The sequence below is a fragment of the Leuciscus leuciscus genome (assembly GCF_965113295.1).
Source record: "Leuciscus leuciscus genome assembly, chromosome: 10".
NCBI classification, from domain to species: Eukaryota; Metazoa; Chordata; class Actinopteri; order Cypriniformes; family Leuciscidae; genus Leuciscus; species Leuciscus leuciscus.
In genome coordinates this window covers 21,506,524-21,529,227 of record NC_138734.1, presented here as the reverse complement: position 1 = coordinate 21,529,227, position 22,704 = coordinate 21,506,524, and the positions used below count along the sequence as shown (strand labels likewise).

The window sequence follows — 22,704 nt, the reverse complement described above, 5'->3', positions numbered from 1 at the left end:
GGGTCTTTAAGCTGTTATCCCCTAACACTATAAACATTGTAAATCATGTTAAACCATTCTAGAACATTGTAAAACTTTTTCAAACTGTCTGGCTAGGCTTTTTCAAGCCAACATAGTTTTTCTATGAACTTTACCATCTAGTTCAGATCATTGTTGTTGATCATTCTGATTTCAGAACAACAAATATCAAGCCTGTTTCAAAAGTTACAGCTGTTTTATAATAAAAAAAGACAAGAATGTATTGAAATACTACAAATGTAAAACTGAACTTAATGATAGCAAAATATGATTTTAAATAAAGGTCATTGATGAGACAATGTTCTTTTTTCTTTTAGACAGGACTTTCATTATTTAAGTTTAATGTTTATGTACATTTAATAAATATACAATATGATTATATAGGCATTCATTTATGTATATATTTCATTATTTAACAAACATGCACACATTCATAAAATATATTTATACACGTACAAATTCATAATTTCAAGTGTAGCTTAATGTTTGTTTGTAATGTCTATGATCTTCATTACTTGATTTATATTTGATAAACCTTTTTAAATCAAATATAAAATAATTACTAATTTAAGTATTTTATTTAAATAAGTACTAAAATTATATATAAATTGATATAACAATTTAATTTGCCTGGCTAAAAGCGTCATCCACCTCCGACTTCCGGTTATTAGCGGCAGCTACTTCCTGCTGCCAGCTGCCGATTTTTCGCTGAACCCCTACTGGATTTTTTGCAAAGTCGCGGGGAGCACTCAAACTAAGCTGCCATCTCGGTCCGCGGCCCCACAGCGCCCCCGCTTTAGTAATATCTAGGCAATCTTAACACAGCAGTTCTTTTCGGATTGCGAATTTAAGAATGTACGTTACTTTACTTGGATCTGGCCACCTTTGTGCGTCTGTGTGGAACGGATGCGTGAAGCCACGTGTTCGCGGAGTCTTCAGGGCGGAGTTGAGGTGATGGTAACTCGCTGCAGAGCGTACGCGAACTTTGTCCAAAAGATACTTTAGTCTTAAGTTGGTATTTAAGTAAAGTATCAAACTGAGGTAGATTATCAAGAAAAGAAAGACTTAGGGTAAAAACGAAATTAGAAAGCAAAAATGAAGAAAACTCCGGTTGCAAAGAAGGGAGCTTTCTCACGTGCCTAGACCAATCATTTGGCGGATGTGTGTGGCGCCAAAACTCTCTTTGTTCGCTAAGTACACGCCTCTGGAAAGAGGTGCAGCGGAGATTTAATCTGTTATAAACTGATATAAATGGCAGAATGCATAATTTCATACTTTGAGTTAAGAATTCAACACCGTTGGTTTCTTTGGAATAAAACAATACCATGAATGATAATTCTGCGAGCTATTAACAGAAGATACATGATTCTTCGTGATTACATGCACATCAAATTGATTAAATACCAATAAAGCTTATAGTTATAGTAATTAGGGTATGGGGATCATGAAACACAACAAGAAATACATTTCATACATTTTCAAGAGTAATTTTGACCATACGTGGTCAGGGAATAGATGCAGTCCTTGAGTGTGTATGTATATGTGTGTGCGTAGAGTCATGAAGTCACTGAAAGTTCAAACTGCGCCGTGAACTTTTGTCACTCTGACTCAGGGGAAGTTCGTATGTGTGTACGTATTCTCTTGAGCTGATGAGGTTAACAGTGGGCACATGTTTTGACATCTGGTCAGACACTGTTTTATTGTTTTGAAGTGTTAATCAGTGTTAAGAAATCCCGGGGGGGGGGTTAGCGAGGTCTCCCGTCAGCGTGGCGCCTAGGCGGCCCGCGCTCCCAGCAGAGCAGTAAAACAGAATGGTTTTTGTTTACCCAGGAAGGAGAGATCTGTGTTCTTAGATCGGTAATCTCTGATTATGCAGATGTTTAAATGCCATTTGCTCGGCTTCAAAGTCCAGGGACAACAGGGTTTGTGTTTGTTGATTGGAATCCAGTAATTTAATCAACTAGTAGAAACTAACCATCTGCTTTGTGCTACAATATATATAAATATAGCTGCGAGCAGCGATGGAGGGCCCAAGCCGGTGACACCGCCAACCCAGTGCCTTTAGTGTAACTAAAGTGCGAAGGCCCTATTGTTTTCGGAAGGATTATTATTAGGGCCCAAGCCCTGAAAGGGCGAAGGCCCTATTGTTTCCGGTAGGATTATTAGGGCCCAAGCCCTGAAAGGGCGAAGGCCCTATTGTTTCCGGTAGGATTATTTATTGTTATTATTAGGGCCCAAGCCCTGAAAGGGCGAAGGCCCTATTGTTTCCGGTAGGATTATTTATTATTAGGGCCCAAGCCCTGAAAGGGCGAAGGCCCTATTGTTTCCGGTAGGATTATTTATTATTATTATTATTATTATTATTATTATTTTTCTGTCAACCTTTCGGGCATTTTTGGGGCCTTTAACATGCTCGAAAACTCTTGAAATTTTGCACACAGGTCAGAACCTGCGGCCATCAGGGCCGGGCTGAAGCTGGTACCCGGGCGTGGCAGGGGGGCTCAACAGCGCCCCCTTGAACGGGGTCCGAAAGTTTGGTCCATAAATCAGACACGCTTGCATGTAATAATATGAAACTCAATACACATATAGATCTCATCGGGCCAAACAACTTTCGTACTTTTACTTTTTACGCCAGCCCAACAGGAAGTCGGCTATTATGGGTTGTTTGGAAACGCATGCTGTGGAATTGAATGTACTCCTCCTAGGGAATTCATCCATTCGCCTCCAAACTCAGTCAGCATGAAGTCAAGACATTGAGGATGCTAAATTGCGAACAGATTTTTGATATCTCGAACGGTTTGGCCGTGGCGAGGACACGAATTGATGGCGAATAATGGAAACAGGAAGTGTGTTATAACTTCTGCATACATTAACTGATCTTGATTAAACTTCAGCAGTGTGTTCGTTGTAAGAGGCCGATCACATGGATGTGACTATTGTGAGTCAAAGTTATAGCGCCACCAACTGGCAGCAGGAAGTGTGTCCCTTTCAAAATGCTTTGAAATCACCCTCTTATTTTTACCCGATTTGCTTCAAAGTTTATGTGTATAATGTAAACACACAGCAGATGTAGACCTGTGAAAGGATTTTTGATATCTTTAATACTGTTGCCATGGCAACGCTTCAAACTTTAATATTCTTTTTTGATGCTTTTGAGACTCTTAACATACTTGAAATTGGATGAAACTCGACAGACACATCACATTTATTAGCCCGTAGACATGTGCAAAGTTTCAGAAACGGGCGTGGTGAGGGGCTCAGTAGCGCCACCTTTAGTCATAAGTGGGGGGGTTAGTTTTATCAACAGCAACAAAACTTGGTATGTGTATTGTTCTCATCAAGACGGACAACTTTTTAATTTACATTAACGATCTCCGACCAACAGGAAGAGAGATATTTTGGTTTGAATGTGGATTTTCTGAAGAATTTTCTCTCCCTCTCTCTGTGTCTCTGTGTGTGTGAGGGGAGGGGGGATTTGACTATTGCTTTTATATTGTTAATCAAGGTTTCAGGGGCTTTTGGGGTCCTTAACGTGCTCAAAAACTCTTGAAACTTTACATACAAGTCGGAACCCACGGCCATCAGGGACGGGTTGAAGCTGGTACCCGGGCGTGGCAGGGGGGCTCAACAGCGCCCCCTGGAATGGGGTCCGAAAACTTGGTCCATAGATCAAACTAGCTTGCATGAATTAATATGAAACTCAGCACACATATAGATCTCATCGGGCCGAAGAACTTTCGTGCTCTAAGTTTTGCGCCAGCCCAACAGGAAGTCGGCTATTATGGGTTGTTTGGAAAACGCTTGCTGTGGAATGTGAAATACTCCTCCTAGAGAATTCGTCCAATCCCCACAAAACTCGGTCAGCATGAAGTCAAGACATTGAGGATGCTAAATTGCGGACGGATTTTTGATATCTCAAACGGTTTGGCTGTGGCGAGGAAGCAAATTTATGGCGAATAATGGAAACAGGAAGTGTGTTATAAGTTCTGCATACATTAACTGATCTTGATTAAACTTCAGCAGTGTGTTCGTTGTAAGAGGCCGATCACATGGATGTGACTATTGTGAGTCAAAGTTATAGCGCCACCAACTGGCAGTAGGAAGTGTGTCCCTTTCAAAATGCTTTGAAATCACCCTCTTATTTTTACCCGATTTGCTTCAAACTTTATGTGTATAATGTAAACACACGGCAGATGTAGACCTGTGAAAGGATTTTTGATATCTTTAATACTGTTGCCATGGCAACGCTTCAAACTTTAATATTCTTTTTTGATGCTTTTGAGACTCTTAACATACTTGAAATTGGATGAAACTCGACAGACACATCACATTTATTAGCCCGTAGACATGTGCAAAGTTTCAGAAACGGGCGTGGTGAGGGGCTCAGTAGCGCCACCTTTAGTCATAAGTGGGGGCTTAGTTTTAAGTAGAGTCACAAAAATCGTTATGTATATTGTTCTCATCAAGCCGGACAACTTTCTAATTTATAGTAATAAGCTGTGACCAACAGGAAGTGAGATATTTTGGTTTGAATGTGATTTTTTGGAGAATTCTCTCCCTCTCTCTCTCTGCCTCTGCGTCTCTGTGTGTGTGAGGGGTGGGGGGATTTGTCTTCTGAGTGAGATTTGTTTAAAATTCCTGTTTTTCAAGGTTTCAGGGGCTTTTGGGGCCTTAAACGTGCTCGAAAACTCTTGAAACTTTGCACACAGGTCAGAACGTGCGACCATCAGGGCCGGGCTGAAGCTGGTACCCGGGCGTGGCAGGGGGGCTCAACAGCGCCCCCTGGAACGGGATCCGAACACTTGTCCAAAAATCAAACACACTTGCATGTAATGATATGAAACTCGGTACACATATAGATCTCATCGGGCCGAACAACTTTCGTGCTCTAAGTTTTACGCCAGCCCAACAGGAAGTCGGCTATTATGGGTTTTTTGGAACACGCTTGCTGTGGAATGCGAAGTACTCCTCCTAGAGAATTCATCCAATCCCCACCAAACTCGGTGTGCATGAAGTCAAGACATTGAGGATTCTAAATTGCGGACGGATTTTTGATATCTCGAACGGTTTGGCCGTGGCGAGGAAACGAATTTATGGCGAGAAAAGAGAAACACGAAGTGGAATAACTTCTGCATACATTAACTGATCTTGATGAAACTTCAGCAGTGTGTTCGTGGTAAGAGGCCGATCAGATGGATGTAACTATTGTGAGTCAAAGTTATAGCGCCACCAAGTGGCAGCAGGAAGTGTGTCACTTTCAACATGCTTTTGACAAAAGTGGGCGGGTTAGTTTTAACTACAGTAAAAAAAAAATAGTTTGTATATTGTACTCATCTAGTCGGACAACTTTCTAATTTACATTCATTAGCTCCGGCCATCAGGAAGTCAGATATTTTGTTCTGAATGTGGATTTTTTTGCAAAATCAGCCTCTGAATGTTTAGCCACTCCTCTTAAACTATTTATTTTATTCCCACCAAACTTTTTCAACATGATGAAAATACATTAAATATGCTAAATTGTGAACGGATAATAAATATCTCAAACGGTTTTGCTATGGCGAGGGATTAAAGTAATGTCCAAAAAGGAAACACTAAAAAGCCTCAAATCTTCTAAAAATGTAATTATATACCATTTATTTCTATATAAAAGTATACAAATATTACAATTAAACCCATTTTTTTCTGTTTTTTAAAAATAATTTTATTCTAATTTTATTCTAAAATTAAAAACAGTAAAGTAAAAAAAAAAAAAAAAGTAATGCATAGGGCTATTCTGCCCTCTTGTGTCCAAAAGGACATCAAAATAGTATATACAACTTTTTACTAGGTAGGCCAATATTGTATTTAAATATACATTTATTAGGTATGTGTCTGAGGATATTTTCCCACCGGTTAATCGGCGTGTGACACGAGCGGGTGCTTTTAAATTGCTAATATAAATGTGAAAGAAAAATACGGACGTCCGCACGGACATTGATAATGTTGCACACACAAATCACACACACGTTGGAAAGAATGATACTTTTAAACATAACACTAAACCGCCATTAAGTGTCGCCAGGCGACCGTCTCAATGAGTGAGTCATTGATTCATTCGTTCAAACGATTCGTTTGAATGACTGAGTCATTCATGATTAAGACATATGTTTATGGATTGATCATTCAATCTTTGAGTCAACCGATTCGTTCAAAATGCTGAATCATTCAGTAATGAGAAAACAAGTTGCTGTGAGATGCGCAATGGTTCTGCTGTGATCTTTGTTTAACTATTTTTGCTGCTGAAACAGAACAAAAACAGTCAATATTGCATCTAAAATGTAAGTGACTTAATTGTAACTGTTTATTAACCTGTTGTATGAAATCAATGTCACAGTTTCAATCGTGATTGTATTCAGGAAATAGTAGCCTACTCGTCAAGTGAGGTTGCTTATATGTTATAAAATATATAAAAACTCCATATTTGTCATTTTTATAGTCAGTATGTTGTTAACTGGGTTGCTTTTTTGTGTGCTGCGCTCATTTGTTTACAATTCTCCTGGAGAAGCTGCATGAGCCTCAGCAGGGCAACCTTGTTACCATTGATCAGTAAGACATTTATTATTAACTGCTGATTGCAACTTAAAATGAATGTAATGAAATTAGAATAATCTCTCATTTTAGTGATTCCCAAGTAATTTGTTTTGTTATTGACGTTCTAATCAGGCTATACTCTGGTCGGGCAAGTAAAATTCTCTTTCAGGTAGGCCTATTGTATTTATATATTAGGGATGTGACTGTGAAAACATTTTCCCACCGGTTAATCGACGTGTGACACCGCTGAGGGCTTTTAAATCGCTAACTTAAAAGCGAAAATAAAATACAGATGTCCGCACAGACATTGATAATGGTGCGGAGTAGAGCGAGCATTTTCAATGTATTCCTATGGAAGTAGGAATAAACTAATACATTTTATTTATGTTTTTATGTGTCCACTGTTCAACCGCAACCGCGTCACACACACACACACACACACACACACACACACACACACACACACACACACACACACACACACACACACACACACACACACACACACACACACACACACATTCCAGAATTGCAATCTTGACATCGCAGCCTGTTCATTATAGCCCTAATACAATATAATAATAAAAATAGTCAACATAACATATACGAATTACACTGCTCTGTTTAAATAGTCAGTAGTACAATTTGTACCATTCACAGTAAGCAGAGCTCCACTGTGATGTTTCCAAGCACATTTTTGCGCGTGTGAAGAGGATGATTTTTTCCATCGATATTGGAACACGAGTGAAGTACAAAGCCTATAATAAAGAATAGTTTAGCATCCAAATACATCGCAAATATTGAAACATTTTGATTCTAATGAGAGGGTTACGTGAGACCAACACGGCTTACTTTCGTTTTTATTTTTACATTAAATTGAAAGGATTTGTTGTGGAATATTTTGAGTGTATCATAAAATCAGAATAAGGTAAGACAAGTAAAATTTCCCGTCTTTATTATATATATATATATATATATATATATGTGTGTATATATATATATATATATATATATATATATATATATATATAAATATAGCTGCGAGCAGCGATGGAGGGCCCAAGCCGGTGACACCGCCACCCCGGTGCCTTTAGTGTAACTAAAGGCACCAGGGTGGCGGTGCCACCGGCTTGGGCCCGCAATCGCTGCTCGCAGCTATATTTATTATTATTATTATTATTATTTTGTCAACCTTTCGGGCACTTTTGGGGTCCTTAACATGCTCGAAAACTCTTGAAACTTTGCACACGGGTCAGAACCTGCGGCCATCAGGGCCAGGCTGAAGCTGGTACCCGGGCGTGGCAGGGGGGCTCGACAGCGCCCCCTGGAACGGGATCCGAACACTTGTCCATAAATCAAACACACTTGCATGTAATAATATGAAACTCGGTACACATATAGATCTCATCGGGCCGAACAACTTTCGTGCTCTAAGTTTTACGCCAGCCCAACAGGAAGTCGGCTATTATGGGTTGTTTGGAAACGCATGCTGTGGAATTTGATCTACTCCTCCTAGGGAATTGATCCATTCGCCTCCAAACTCGGTGTGCATGAAGTCAAGACATTGAGGATGCTAAATTGCGGATGGATTTATGATATCTCAAACGGTTTGGCTGTGGCGAGGAAACGAATTTATGGCGAGAAAATGAAACAGGAAGTGTGTTATAACTTCTGCATACATTAAATGATCTTGATGAAACTTCAGCAGTGTGTTCGTTGTAAGAGGCCGATCACATGGATGTGACTATTGTGAGTCAAAGTTATAGCGCCACCAACTGGCAGCAGGAAGTGTGTCACTTTCAAAATGCTTTGAAATCACCCTCTTATTTTTACCAGATTTGCTTCAAACTTTATGTGTATAATGTAAACACACGGCAGATGTAGACCTGTGAAAGGATTATTGATATCTTAGATACTGTTGCTGTGGCAACGCATCAAACTTTAATATTCTTTTTTGATGCTTTTGAGACTCTTAACATACTTGAAATTGCATGAAACTCGACAGACACATAACATTTATTAGCCAGTAGACATGTGCAAAGTTTCAGAAACGGGCGTGGTGAGGGGCTCAGTAGCGCCACCTTTAGTCAAAAATGGGGTATTAGTTTTACCTACATTAACAAAAATCGTTATGTATATTGTTCTCATCAAGCCGGACAACTTTCTAATTTAAAGTCATAATCTCAGACCAACAGGAAGTCAGATATTGTGGTTTGAAGTGGGTTTTTTGGAGAATTTTCTCTCTCTCTCTATCTCTGTTTCTCTGTGTGTGTGTGGGGTGTGGGGGATTTTTCTATTGTTTTTAATGTTTTTCAAGGTTTCGGGGGCTTTTGGGGTCCTTAACGTGGTCAAAAACTCTTGAAACTTTGCACACAGGTCAGAACCCACGGCCATCAGGGCCGGGCTGAAGCTGGTACCTGGGCGTGGCAGGGGGGCTCAACAGCGCCCCCTTGAACGGGATCTGAAAACTTGATCCATATATCAAACACGCTTGCATGAATTAATATGAAACTCGGTACACTTATAAATCTCATCGGGCCGAACAACTTTACCTCGGTCAAGTTTTACGCCAGCCCAACAGGAAGTCGGCTATTATGGGTTGTTTGGAAAACGCTTGCTGTGGAATTTGAAACACTCCTCCTAGAGAATTAATTCAGTCGCCTCCAAACTCGGGCAGCATGAAGTTAAGACATTGAGGATGTTAAATTGCAGACGGATTTTTTATATCTCGAACGGTTTGGCCGTGGCGAGGAAACGAATTTATGGTGAGAAAAGAGAAAAACGAAGTGTTATAACTTCTGCATACATTAACTGATCTTGATGAAACTTCAGCAGTGTGTTCGTGGTAAGAGGCCGATCAGATGGATGTAACTATTGTGAGTCAAAGTTATAGCGCCACCAACTGGCAGCAGGAAGTGTGTCACGTCTTGCTAAATGCTTTTGACAAAAGTGGGGGGGTTAGTTTTACCCACAGTTACAAAAATCAGTACGTATATTGTTCTCATCGAGCCGGACAACTTTCTAATTTACAGTCATTATCTCCGACCAACAGGAAGTCAGATATTTTGGTTTGAAGTGGGTTTTTTGGAGAATTTTCTCTCTCTCTCTCACAATGTTTTTTAAATAAGTTAGATTTTTTTTATATATTTTTTTATATTATTTTATGCCTAAACATACCCAGTCACAAAAAAAATATTAAAGCTATTCTATGGCTTTATATCACTTTAACACGTTAAAGGGCTCATACTGTAGGCCTACATTTTGGCTAATTATTTCCAATGCTATCACGGATCATAACCTCATCATCTAGAAACTGCCACTCAGAATACATACATAGGACATAAAGACATCATAGGGGATTGTGAACATATTTCACCATATTTCAACTTCATCTTCATTACATATATATATATATATATATATATATATATATATTTTTTTTTTTTTTTTTGTGACAAGAGAAAATATTACTTGTCTGATATATATATATATATATATATATATATATTTTGTTAAATTTATATATATATATATATATATATATATATATATATATATATATATAATATAGCTGCGAGCAGCGATGGAGGGCCAAAGCCGGTGACACCGCCACCGCGGTGCCTTTAGTGTAACTAAAGGCACCAGGGTGGCGGTGCCACCGGCTTGGGCCCGCAATCGCTGCTCGCAGCTATATTTAGGGCCCAAGCCCTGAAAGGGCGAAGGCCCTATTGTTTCCGGTAGGATTATTAGGGCCCAAGCCCTGAAAGGGCGAAGGCCCTATTGTTTCCGGTAGGATTATTTATTAGGGCCCAAGCCCTGAAAGGGCGAAGGCCCTATTGTTTCCGGTAGGATTATTTATTAGGGCCCAAGCCCTGAAAGGGCGAAGGCCCTATTGTTTTCGGTAGGATTATTTATTAGGTCCCAAGCCCTGAAAGGGCGAAGGCCCTATTGTTTCCGGTAGGATTATTTATTAGGGCCCAAGCCCTGAAAGGGCGAAGGCCCTATTGTTTTCGGTAGGATTATTAGGGCCCAAGCCCTGAAAGGGCGAAGGCCCTATTGTTTTCGGTAGGATTATTTATTAGGGCCCAAGCCCTGAAAGGGCGAAGGCCCTATTGTTTCCGGTAGGATTATTTATTATTAGGGCCCAAGCCCTGAAAGGGCGAAGGCCCTATTGTTTTCGGTAGGATTATTTATTATTATTATTATTATTTTTCTGTCAACCTTTCGGGCACTTTTGAGACCCTTAACGTGCTCGAAAACTCTTGAAACTTTGCACACGGGTCAGAACCCGCGGCCATCAGGGCCGGGCTGAAGCTGGTACCCGGGCGTGGCAGGGGGGCTCAACAGCGCCCCCTTGAACGGGGTCCGAAAACTTGGTCCATAAATCAGACACGCTTGCATGTAATAATATGAAACTCGGTACATATATAGATCTCATCGGGCCGAACAACTTTCCTACTTTTACTTTTTACGCCAGCCCAACAGGAAGTCGGCTATTATGGGTTGTTTGGAAACGCATGCTCAGGAATTTGATGTACTCCTCCTAGAGAATTGATCCAATTGCCTCCAAACTCGGTGTGCATGAAGTCAAGACATTGAGGATGAAAAATTGCCAGGGGATTTTTGATATCTCGAACGGTTTGGCCGTGGCGAGGAAACGAATTTATGGCGAATAAAGGGTCACAGGAAGTGTATTATAACTTCAGCATACATTAACTGATCTTGATGAAACTTCCACAGTGTGTTCATTGTAAGAGGCCGATCACATGGATGTGACTATTGTGAGTCAAAGTTATAGCGCCACCAACTGGCAGCAGGACATGTGTCACTTTCAAAATGCTTTGAAATCACCCTCTTATTTTTAACCGATTTGCTTCAAACTTTATGTGTATAATGTAGACACACGGCAGATGTAGACCTGTGAAAGGATTATTGATATCTTAGATACTGTTGCCGTGGCAACGCATCAAACTTTAATATTCTTTTTTGATGCTTTTGAGACTCTTAACATACTTGAAATTGCATGAAACTCGACAGACACATCACATTTATTAGCCAGTAAACATGTGCAAAGTTTCAGAAACGGGCGTGGTGCAGGGGCTCAGTAGCGCCACCTTTTGACAAAAGAGGGGGAGTTAGGTCTATACTTTTATCTACAATGATAAAACTCAGTACGTATATTGTTCTCGTCGAGCCGGACAACTTTCTAATTTACATTCATTACCTCCGACCAACAGGAAGTCAGATATTTTGGTTTGAATGTGGATGTTTCGAAGAATTTTCTCTTTCTCTGTGAGAGGGAGAGGGAGAGGGGGGGGGGGAGATTTTTCTTTGAGTGAGAATACTTTGAATTATTGGTTTTCATGGTTTCAGGGGCATTTGGGGCCCTTAACATGCTCGGAAACTCTTGAAACTTTGCACACAGGTCAGAAACCGCAGCCATTAGGGCCGGGCTGAAGCTGGTACCCGGGCGTGGCAGGGGGGCTCGACAGCGCCCCCTGGAATGGGATTCGAACACTTGTCCATAAATCAAACACGCTTGCATGTAATAATATGAAACTCGGTACACATATAGATCTCATCGGCTTGAACAACTTTCGTGCTCTAAGTTTTACGCCAGCCCAACAGGAAGTCGGCTATTATGGGTTGTTTGGAAACGCATGCCCCTGGATTTCGATATACTTCTCCTTGGGAATTGATCGGATTGCCACCAAACTCGGTCAGCATGAAGTCAAGACATTGAGGATGATAAATTGCCAGCGGATTTTTGATATCTCGAACGGTTTGGCCGTGGCGAGGAAATGAATTTATGGCGAGAAAAGAGAAACAAAATGTGTGTTATAACTTAGTCCGTTTTACTTACAGTTACAAAACTCGCCACATATATTGTTCTCGTCGAGCTGGACAACTTTCTAATTTACAGTCATTAGCTCGGATCAACAGAAAGTCAGATATTTTGGTTTGAATGTGGATTTTCTCTGACAGAGAGAGTGCCCTCTGCCATTCTGTGTGTGTGTGTGTGTCTGTGTGGGGAGGGGAGGGGGGTGTCTGTGTGTGTGTGGCAAGGAGGAGGAGGGGCTCTCACTCTCTCTGTGTTTGTGTGTGTGTGGCTGTCTGTCTGTTACAGTGAAAAGAGCTTAACCATTTCATTCATTTGTTCTGCATTAAATGATAAATAATTCTCTAAGGCCTTGCTTTTTTATATATAAAATATTTATATATAAAAACGATATGTATATATAAATATATATTAGGTATGTGACTGAGGATATTTTCCCACCGGTTAATCGATGTGTGACACCGGCGAGGGCTTTTAAATCGCTAATATGAAAGTAAAATACTCCCGTCCGCACCGACATTGATAATGCTTCGGAGCAGGGCGAGGGTTTTCCATTATTTGCTATGGAAGTAATTAACTAAAAAACGTTCGCTTTGTTCTGCTCGCTCCTCGCCGTGGACGCGCACCGTCATGAATGACCATGCAGCTGTGCACTTAGTTTGTTTAAAATTAGTCCTGCATTAAAAGGATAAAGAAATATCTAAGGTCTTGTCTTTTTGCATAGCACTTTATGGATATTTTTAAAATGACAAAATATGCATAGAACATATCTTTTAAATGTATTGTTTGCTTTAAATAAAATTAATATTGTATGTTTGGTGATTCAAGCTGAATGAATTTAAAATTAATGTGCTATATATATTAGATCAATATATATGTTTTCCTTAAAATTTTAATCAACACTAACTTTATTCTCATCAGAATTATACATTTTTGTATAAAATAATACTACCATTAAAAAAAACAAAAACAGTCATTAGCTTGGATCAACAGGAAGTCAGATATTTTGGTCTGAATGTGGACTTTTGGCAAAATCAGCCTCTGATTTTTTACCCACTCCTCTTAAGTGGTTTATTTAATTCCCACGAAACTTTTTCAAAATGATGAAAATACTTTAAAGAAGCTAAATTGTAAACAGATAATAAATATCTCAAACGGTTTTGCTATGGCAAGGGATTAAAGTAATGTCAAAAAAGGAAACGCCTAAAACCTATCTTCTAAAAATGTAATTATACTCCATTTATTTCTATATATAATTATACAAATATCAGATCTAAACCCATTTTATTCAGTTTTTTCAATTTAATAATTGTTTAAGGTGAGACACAACAGGTGAATAGGGTAACATTTTTAACTAGCAGATATCACCATGAAACTTTCCCAGTTGATTACCTACATTAAGATGAGAAGAAAATGTATTACAAGTTTTCTATAATTTAATGTTTAAATATGCAAATGAGGCAATATCTAATTAAATATGCGCTATTTTGCATATATTTTAAAAAACGAAATCTGAGTATTGGATAAAGCCAGGTTAAAAATAATTTTTTCATTGTGTTCACATATTAGATGGGAAAAGAATTACAGAGGGATTTATGGATATCTACTTTAGTTATCCTGTAAATCAGAATATACTGTCAATAGCCTTAAAAAAATTCTTTTCGCCATGTTTTTTGGAATAAAATGTTATATAAATCAGGCTAGGAATAATATATTTACAAATCCCTCGGTAAATGTCTTCATAATATAACTAGGTACAAGACTGGAAAGTTTGGTGTATATAGGTGCTACTGAAGTGAAGATTTCGTACTTGGAGTATGAGAGAAAGGTCATTTTGAGAAAACGGGCTTTAAAGATTTATCATCAGCCAATGAGATTGCGCATTCAGCCCTTTTACTTTCACGATTGGTTGCTGATAAAAAGGAAATGACCATATTTGGATCCGACAGCATTGTACAGGAGAGAGAGAGCTATCCAGACGTGCGTGTGATGACAGGAAGAAGACAGAGATCGCGGAGCAGCGGGAGGATTAAGAACGCCAACTTTTGTTGAATTTATGAGAAATCTACAGACGCGAACAGACAAAGTGTAGTAAAATAAAGACCTAAATGTGTATTTCAGACTTTTTTTCACCACAAGTCTGAAAGAAGACGTGTTATTGAAGACAAATATCCAAAAATCTCAAAATTGACCAGTAAAAAAAAAAACGATGTTTTTGCCTGCCGTGTCTCGCCTTAAGTTTAAAAACATCCAGAATGTTTTTTTAGTCCAAAAAAAAAATAATATATATATATATATGTCATTCATTGTGCTATACTGCCCTCTTGTGTTCAAAGTCAGGTAGGCCTATTGTATCTATGTAAAATATAAAATATACTAGGTACCCGTATGTGATGGTGAGGAATATTTTACCACCAGTTAATCAACGTGTGACACCGCTGGGGACTTTTGAATTGCTAACTTAAAAACGAAAGTAAAATATGTTCGTCCGCACTGTAATGGATAATGGTGCAGAGCGAGCGTTTTCAATGAATTCCTATGGAAGTAGGAATTAACTAAAAAACGTTTGCTCTTCTCTGCCCGTTCCTCGCCGTGGACGCACACCATATATATATATATATATATATATATATATATATATATATATATATATATATATATATATATATATATATATATATATTTTTGTTGTTACATATATATAATGTTTTTTTTTAGTTTTTTTTTACATTTATATATATATATATATATATATATATATATATATATATATATATATATATATATAAATATAGCTGCGAGCAGCGATGGAGGGCCCAAGCCGGTGACACCGCCACCCCGGTGCCTTTAGTGTAACTAAAGGCACCAGGGTGGCGGTGCCACCGGCTTGGGCCCGCAATCGCTGCTCGCAGCTATATTTATATATATATATATATATATATATATATATATATATATATTTATTATTATTATTCTTATTTTTCTGTCAATCTTTCGGGCATTTTTGGGGCCTTTAACATGCTCGAAAACTCTTGAAATTTTGCACACAGGTCAGAACCTGCGGTCATCAGGGCCGGGCTGAAGCTGGTACCCGGGCGTGGCAGGGGGGCTCAACAGCGCCCCCTTGAAAGGGGTCCGAAAGTTTGGTCCATAAATCAGACACGCTTGCATGTAATAATATGAAACTCAATACACATATAGATCTCATCGGGCCAAACAACTTTCGTACTTTTACTTTTTACGCCAGCCCAACAGGAAGTCGGCTATTATGGGTTGTTTGGAAACGCATGCTGTGGAATTTAATGTACTCCTCCTAGGGAATTCATCCATTCGCCTCCAAACTCAGTCAGCATGAAGTCAAGACATTGAGGATGCTAAATTGCGAACAGATTTTTGATATCTCGAACGGTTTGGCCGTGGCGAGGACACGAATTGATGGCGAATAATGGAAACAGGAAGTGTGTTATAACTTCTGCATACATTAACTGATCTTGATTAAACTTCAGCAGTGTGTTCGTTGTAAGAGGCCGATCACATGGATGTGACTATTGTGAGTCAAAGTTATAGCGCCACCAACTGGCAGCAGGAAGTGTGTCCCTTTCAAAATGCTTTGAAATCACCCTCTTATTTTTACCCGATTTGCTTCAAACTTTATGTGTATAATGTAAACACACGGCAGATGTAGACCTGTGAAAGGATTTTTGATATCTTTAATACTGTTGCCATGGTAACGCTTCAAACTTTAATATTCTTTTTTGATGCTTTTGAGACTCTTAACATACTTGAAATTGGATGAAACTCGACAGACACATCACATTTATTAGCCCGTAGACATGTGCAAAGTTTCAGAAACGGGCGTGGTGAGGGGCTCAGTAGCGCCACCTTTAGTCATAAGTGGGGGGGTTAGTTTTATCAACAGCAACAAAACTTGGTATGTGTATTGTTCTCATCAAGACGGACAACTTTCTAATTTACATTAACGATCTCCGACCAACAGGAAGAGAGATATTTTGGTTTGAATGTGGATTTTCTGAAGAATTTTCTCTCCCTCTCTCTGTGTTTCTGAGTGTGTGAGGGGAGGGGGGATTTGACTATTGCTTTTATATTGTTAATCAAGGTTTCAGGGGCTTTTGGGGTCCTTAACGTGCTCAAAAACTCTTGAAACTTTACATACAAGTCGGAACCTGCGGCAATCAGGGCCTGGCTGAAGCTGGTACCCGGGCGTGGTAGGGGGGCTCAACAGCGCCCCCTGGAATGGGGTCCGAAAACTTGCTCCATAGATCAAACTAGCTTGCATGAATTAATATGAAACTCGGCACACACATAGATCTCATCGGGCCGAACAACTTTCGTGCTCTAAGTTTTACGCCAGCCCAACAGGAAGTCGGCTATTATGGGTTGTTTGGAAAACGCTTGCTGTGGAATGCGAAGTACTCCTCCTAGAGAATTCATCCAATCCCCACCAAACTCGGTGTGCATGAAGTCAAGACATTGAGGATTCTAAATTGCGAACGGATTTTTGATATCTCGAACGGTTTGGCCGTGGCGAGGAAACGAATTTATGGCGAGAAAAGAGAAACACGAAGTGGAATAACTTCTGCATACATTAACTGATCTTGATGAAACTTCAGCAGTGTGTTCGTGGTAAGAGGCCGATCAGATGGATGTAACTATTGTGAGTCAAAGTTATAGCGCCACCAACTGGCAGCAGGAAGTGTGTCACTTTCAACATGCTTTTGACAAAAGTGGGCGGGTTAGTTTTAACTACAGTAAAAAAAAAATAGTTTGTATATTGTACTCATCAAGCCGGACAACTTTCTAATTTACATTCATTAGCTCCGGCCATCAGGAAGTCAGATATTTTGGTCTGAATGTGGATTTTTTTGCAAAATCAGCCTCTGAATTTTTAGCCACTCCTCTTAAACTATTTATTTTATTCCCACCAAACTTTTTCAACATGATGAAAATACATTAAAGATGCTAAATTGTGTACGGATAGTAAATATCTCAAACGGTTTTGCTATGGCGAGGGATTAAAGTAATGTCAAAAAAGGAAACACTAAAAGCCCAATATCTTTTAAAAATTGAATTATACACCATTTATTTCTATATAAAATTATAAAAATATCAGAACTAAACCCATTTTATTCTTATTTTAAAAAGATTTTTATTCTAATTTTATTCTAAGTTTAAAAACAGTAAAGTAAAAATAAAATCAAGTCATACATAGGGCTATACTGCCCTCTTGTGTTCAAAATCAGGTAGGCCTATTGTATCTATATAAAAAATATACTAGGTATGTGACGGTGAGAATATTTTACCACTGGTTAATCGACGTGTGACACCGCAGGGGGCTTTTGAATCGCTAACTGAACAACGAAAGTAAAATATGTTTGTCTGCACAGACATTGATAATGGTGCAGAGTAGAGCGAGTGTTTTCAATGAATTCCTATGGAAGTTGGAATGAAATAAAAAACGTTGACTGTTCTGCTCGTTCCTCGCCGTGGACACGCAGTCGCACACCGTTATGAATGCCCATGCAGTCGTGAGCATTTTAGCTTCATTTTAATAAAATAGTCAACCTATTTGCAGCAAATTATAGTAGATTTCAGATCAATATATTTGTTTTCCTTACAATTTTAGTAAACACTAACTTTATTCTCATCTGAATTATAAATAATTTATTTCTGTATAAAATAATACTACCATTAAAAAATACATTTGATTGTCTTTTTTAATCAATGTAGAATGTGTGACTTAAAAATAAACAGATTAGTGCTCGGTTTGTGTGTGTGTGTGTGTGTGAGATTTTAGTTGGGTGACAGTTGTAGGTTACAGTTTGACAAGAGTTTATAGTTTGACAAAAGCACAATGTTGTGTTTTATTGCGAGTGTACACAAATATAAGGAAACACTTTGCAGTTTGAATGATATCCTGTATGACAGAGTATGTTTTTATGTCTCCATTGTTCGATTGAGCCTCACACACACACACACACACACACACACACACACACACACACACACACACACACACACACACACACACACACACACACACACACACACACACACACACACCAACAACAACAACAACAACAACATATTGTGCATTCCAGCATTGCAATCTTGACATCGCAGCCTGTTCATTATAACCTTAATAATAAAATAGTCAACCTAACATATAAAAACACTGCTCTGTTTAAATATTCAGTAGTACAATTCATACTATTCACAGTAATCACCGCTCAACTGTGATGTTTCCAAGCACATTTTTGCACATGTGAAGAGGATAATTTTTCCCTTCAATATTGGAACGTGAGTGAAGTACAAAGCCTATAATAAACAATAGTTTAGCATCCAAAAAATGTAATAATATATATATATATTATATATATATATATATATATATTATTATTATTATTATTATTATTATTATATGTATAATAATAATATATATTAAAACTAGGGGAAAAAAGAATATACATATACATACATATATATATATATATATATATATATACACACACTTAAAAAAATATATATATATATAATATATATATGTTCATTAATTTATCTATCTATCTATCTATCTATCTATCTATCTATCTATATATTTTTTTTTTAAGTGACAAGACAGAGAATACTACTTGTCTGATATATATATATATATATATATATATATATATATATATATATAAATATAGCTGCGAGCAGCGATGGAGGGCCCAAGCCGGTGACACCGCCACCCCGGTGCCTTTAGTGTAACTAAAGGCACCAGGGTGGCGGTGCCACCGGCTTGGGCCCGCAATCACTATTCGCAGCTATATTTAGGGCCCAAGCCCTGAAGGGGCGAAGGCCCTATTGTTTTCGTTAGGATTATTATTATTATTATTATTATTATTATTATTGTTGTTCAAGGGTTCGGGGGCTTTTGGGGCCTTTAACGTGCTCAAAAACTCATGAAACTTTGCACACAGGTCAGAACCTGCGGCCATTAGGGCCGGGCTGAAGCTGGTACCCGGGCGTGGCAGGGGGGCTCAACAGCGCCCCCTGGAACGGAATCCGAACACTTGTCCATAAATCAAACACACTTGCATGTAATAATATGAAACTTGGAACAGATATAGATCTCATCGGGCCGAACAACTTTCGTGCTCTAAGTTTTACGCCAGCCCAACAGGAAGTCGGCTATTATGGGTTGTTTGAAAACGCATGCTGTGGAATTTAATGTACTCCTCCTAGGGAATTCATCCAATCGGCTCCAAACTCGGTCAGCATGAAGTCAAGACATTGAGGATGCTAAATTGCGGACGGATTTTTGATATCTCGAACGGTTTGGCCGTGGCGAGGAAACGAATTTATGGCGAATAATGGAAACAGGAAGTGTGTTATAACTTCTGCATACATTAACTGATCTTGATTAAACTTCAGCAGTGTGTTCGTTGTAAGAGGCCAATCACATGGATGTGACTATTGTGAGTCAAAGTTATAGCGCCACCAACTGGCAGCAGGAAGTGTGTCACTTTCAAAATGCTTTGAAATCACCCTCTTATTTTTACCCGATTTGCTTCAAACTTTATGTGTATAATGTAAACACACGGAAGATGTAGACCTGTGAAAGGATTATTGATATCTTTAATAATGTTGCCGTGGCAACGCATCAAACTTTAATATTCTTTTCGGATGCTTTTGAGACTCTTCACATACTTGAAAATGCATGAAACTCAACAGACACATCTCATTTATTATCCAGTAGACATGTGCAAAGTTTCAGAAACGGGCGTGGTGGAATGGCTCAGTAGCGCCACCTTTAGTCAAAAATGGGGGCTTAGTTTTACAAAGAGTCACAAAACTCGCTACGTATATTGTTCTCATCGAGCCGGACAACTTTCTAATTTACACTCATTAGCTAAAAGCAACAGGAAGTCAGATATTTTTGTTTGAATGTGATTTTTTGGAGAATTTTCTCTCTCTCTCTCTGTCTCTGTGTGTGTGAGGGGTGGGGGTGATTTGTCTGTTCAGTGAGATTTACTTTTTCATTTGTTTTTCAAGGTTTCTGGGGCTTTTGGGTCCCTAAACGTGCTCGAAAACTCTTGAAACTTTGCACACAGGTCAGAACCCACGGCCATCAGGGCCAGGCTGAAGCTGGTAGCCGGGCGTGGCAGGGGGGCTCGACAGCGGCCCCTGGAACGGGGTTCGAAAACTTGGTCCATAGATCAAACACGCTTGCATGAATTAACATGAAACTCGGTACACATATAGATCTCATCAGACCGAACATCTTTCGTGCTCTAAGTTTTACGCCAACCCAACAGGAAGTCGGCTATTATGGGTTGTTTGGAAAACGCATGCTGTGGAATGTGAAGTACTTTTCCTAGAGTATTCACCCGGTCCCCTCCAAACTCGGTGTGTATGCAGTCAAGACATTGAAGATGCTAAATTGCGGACGGATTTTTGATATCTCAAACGGTTTGGCCGTGGCGAGGAAACGAATTTATGGCGAGAAAAGAGAAACAGGAAGTGTGTTATAACTTCTGCATATATTGACTGATCTTGATGAAACTTCAGCAGTGTGTTCGTGGTCAGAGGCCGATCACATTGATGTGACTATTGTGAGTCAAAGTTATAGCGCCACCAACTGGCAGCAGGAAGTGTGTCACTTTCAAAATGCTTTGAAATCACCCTCTTATTTTTACCCAATTTGCTTCAAACTTTATGTGTATAATGTAAACACACATCAGATGTAGACCTGTGAAAGGATTGTTGATATCTTAGATACTGTTGCCGTGGCAACGCATCAAACTTTAATATTCTTTTCAGATGCTTTTGAGACTCTTATCATGCTTGAAATTGGATGAAACTCAACAGACACATCACATTTATTATCCAGTAGACATGTGCAAAGTTTCAGAAAGGTAGGCCAATATTGTATTTAAATATACATTTATTATGTGTCTGAGGATATTTTCCCACCGGTATTTCCGACATTGATAATGGTCACACACAAATCACAAACGCGTTGGAAAGAATGATGCTTTTAAACAACACTAAACCGCCATTAGGTGTCGCCAAGTGACCGTCTTAATGAGCGAGTCATTGATTCTTTCGTTCAAACGATTCGTTCGAATGAGTCGTTCATGATTAAGACAGATGTTTATGGATTGATCATTCAATCTTTGAGTCAACCGATTCGTTCAAAATGCTGAATCATTCAGTTATGAGAAAACACGTTCCTGTGAGATGCGTTCTGCTGTGATCTTTGTTTAACTATTTTCGCTGCTGAAACAGAACAAAAACAGGCAATATTGCATCTAAAATGTAAGTGACTTAATTTTAACTGTTTATTAACCTGTTGTATGAAATCAATGTCACAGTTTGAGAGCGAGCGATTTCAATGAATTCCTATGGAAATACGAATGAACTAAAAAAAACGTACGCTCTATTCTGTTCGTTCCTCGCTGTGGATGCGCACCGTTATGAATGCATGTTTAGCCGTGAGCTTTTTACTTTCATTTTAAAATTAGGGAGTATGTTTTACGTGTCTACTGTTCAATCGCGCCCGCGCCACACACACACACACACACACACACGCACACACACGCGCGCACACACACACACACACGCACACACACACACACACACACACACACACTGACATCGCAGCCTGTTCAGTATAGCCTTAATAAAATATAAAAATAAAATCTCAAACGGTTTTGCTATAGTGAAGGATTAAAGTAATTTAAAAAAAAGGAAACACTAAAAGCCTCATATCTTCTAAAAGTGTAATTATACACCATTTATTTCTCTATAAAATTATACAAATATCAGAACTAAACCCAATTTTTTTTTTTTTTTTTATTTAAGAATTATGTTTGAGTTTAAAAACAGCCAGAATGTTTTAGTCCAAAATATAAATAAATCATGTCATGTCATGGATTGCTTGAATTTATTATTTTTTTATTTATTTTTTTTGCTTGTTTAAAGTTATTTTTCTATTCTTGTTCCGTTTTGAATATCATTACATTTAAAGGATTTGTTGTGGAATTATTTGAGTGTATCATATAATCAAAATAATTCTCTCGATTTAGTGATTCCCTAGTTATCTTTTTTTTTTTTTTTTTTTTAATCAGGTCAGGCAAGTCAAATTCTCTGTGTCTTGCCCCTTATATATATATATATATATATATATATATACACACACATACATATAAATAATGTATATATATATATATATATATATATATATGTATATATATATATATATATATATA

At 38.5% G+C, this 22,704-nt stretch overlaps 1 protein-coding gene across 1 annotated transcript in view; it reads left to right on the top strand.

Moving 5' to 3' along the window:
- LOC309508491 (uncharacterized protein) overlaps positions 1 to 22,704 on the top strand; it is a gene marked incomplete at both ends in the record, with an annotated part of 398,710 nt that overhangs the window by 78,909 nt on the left and 297,097 nt on the right. The gene's annotated exons all lie outside the window — the stretch shown is intronic.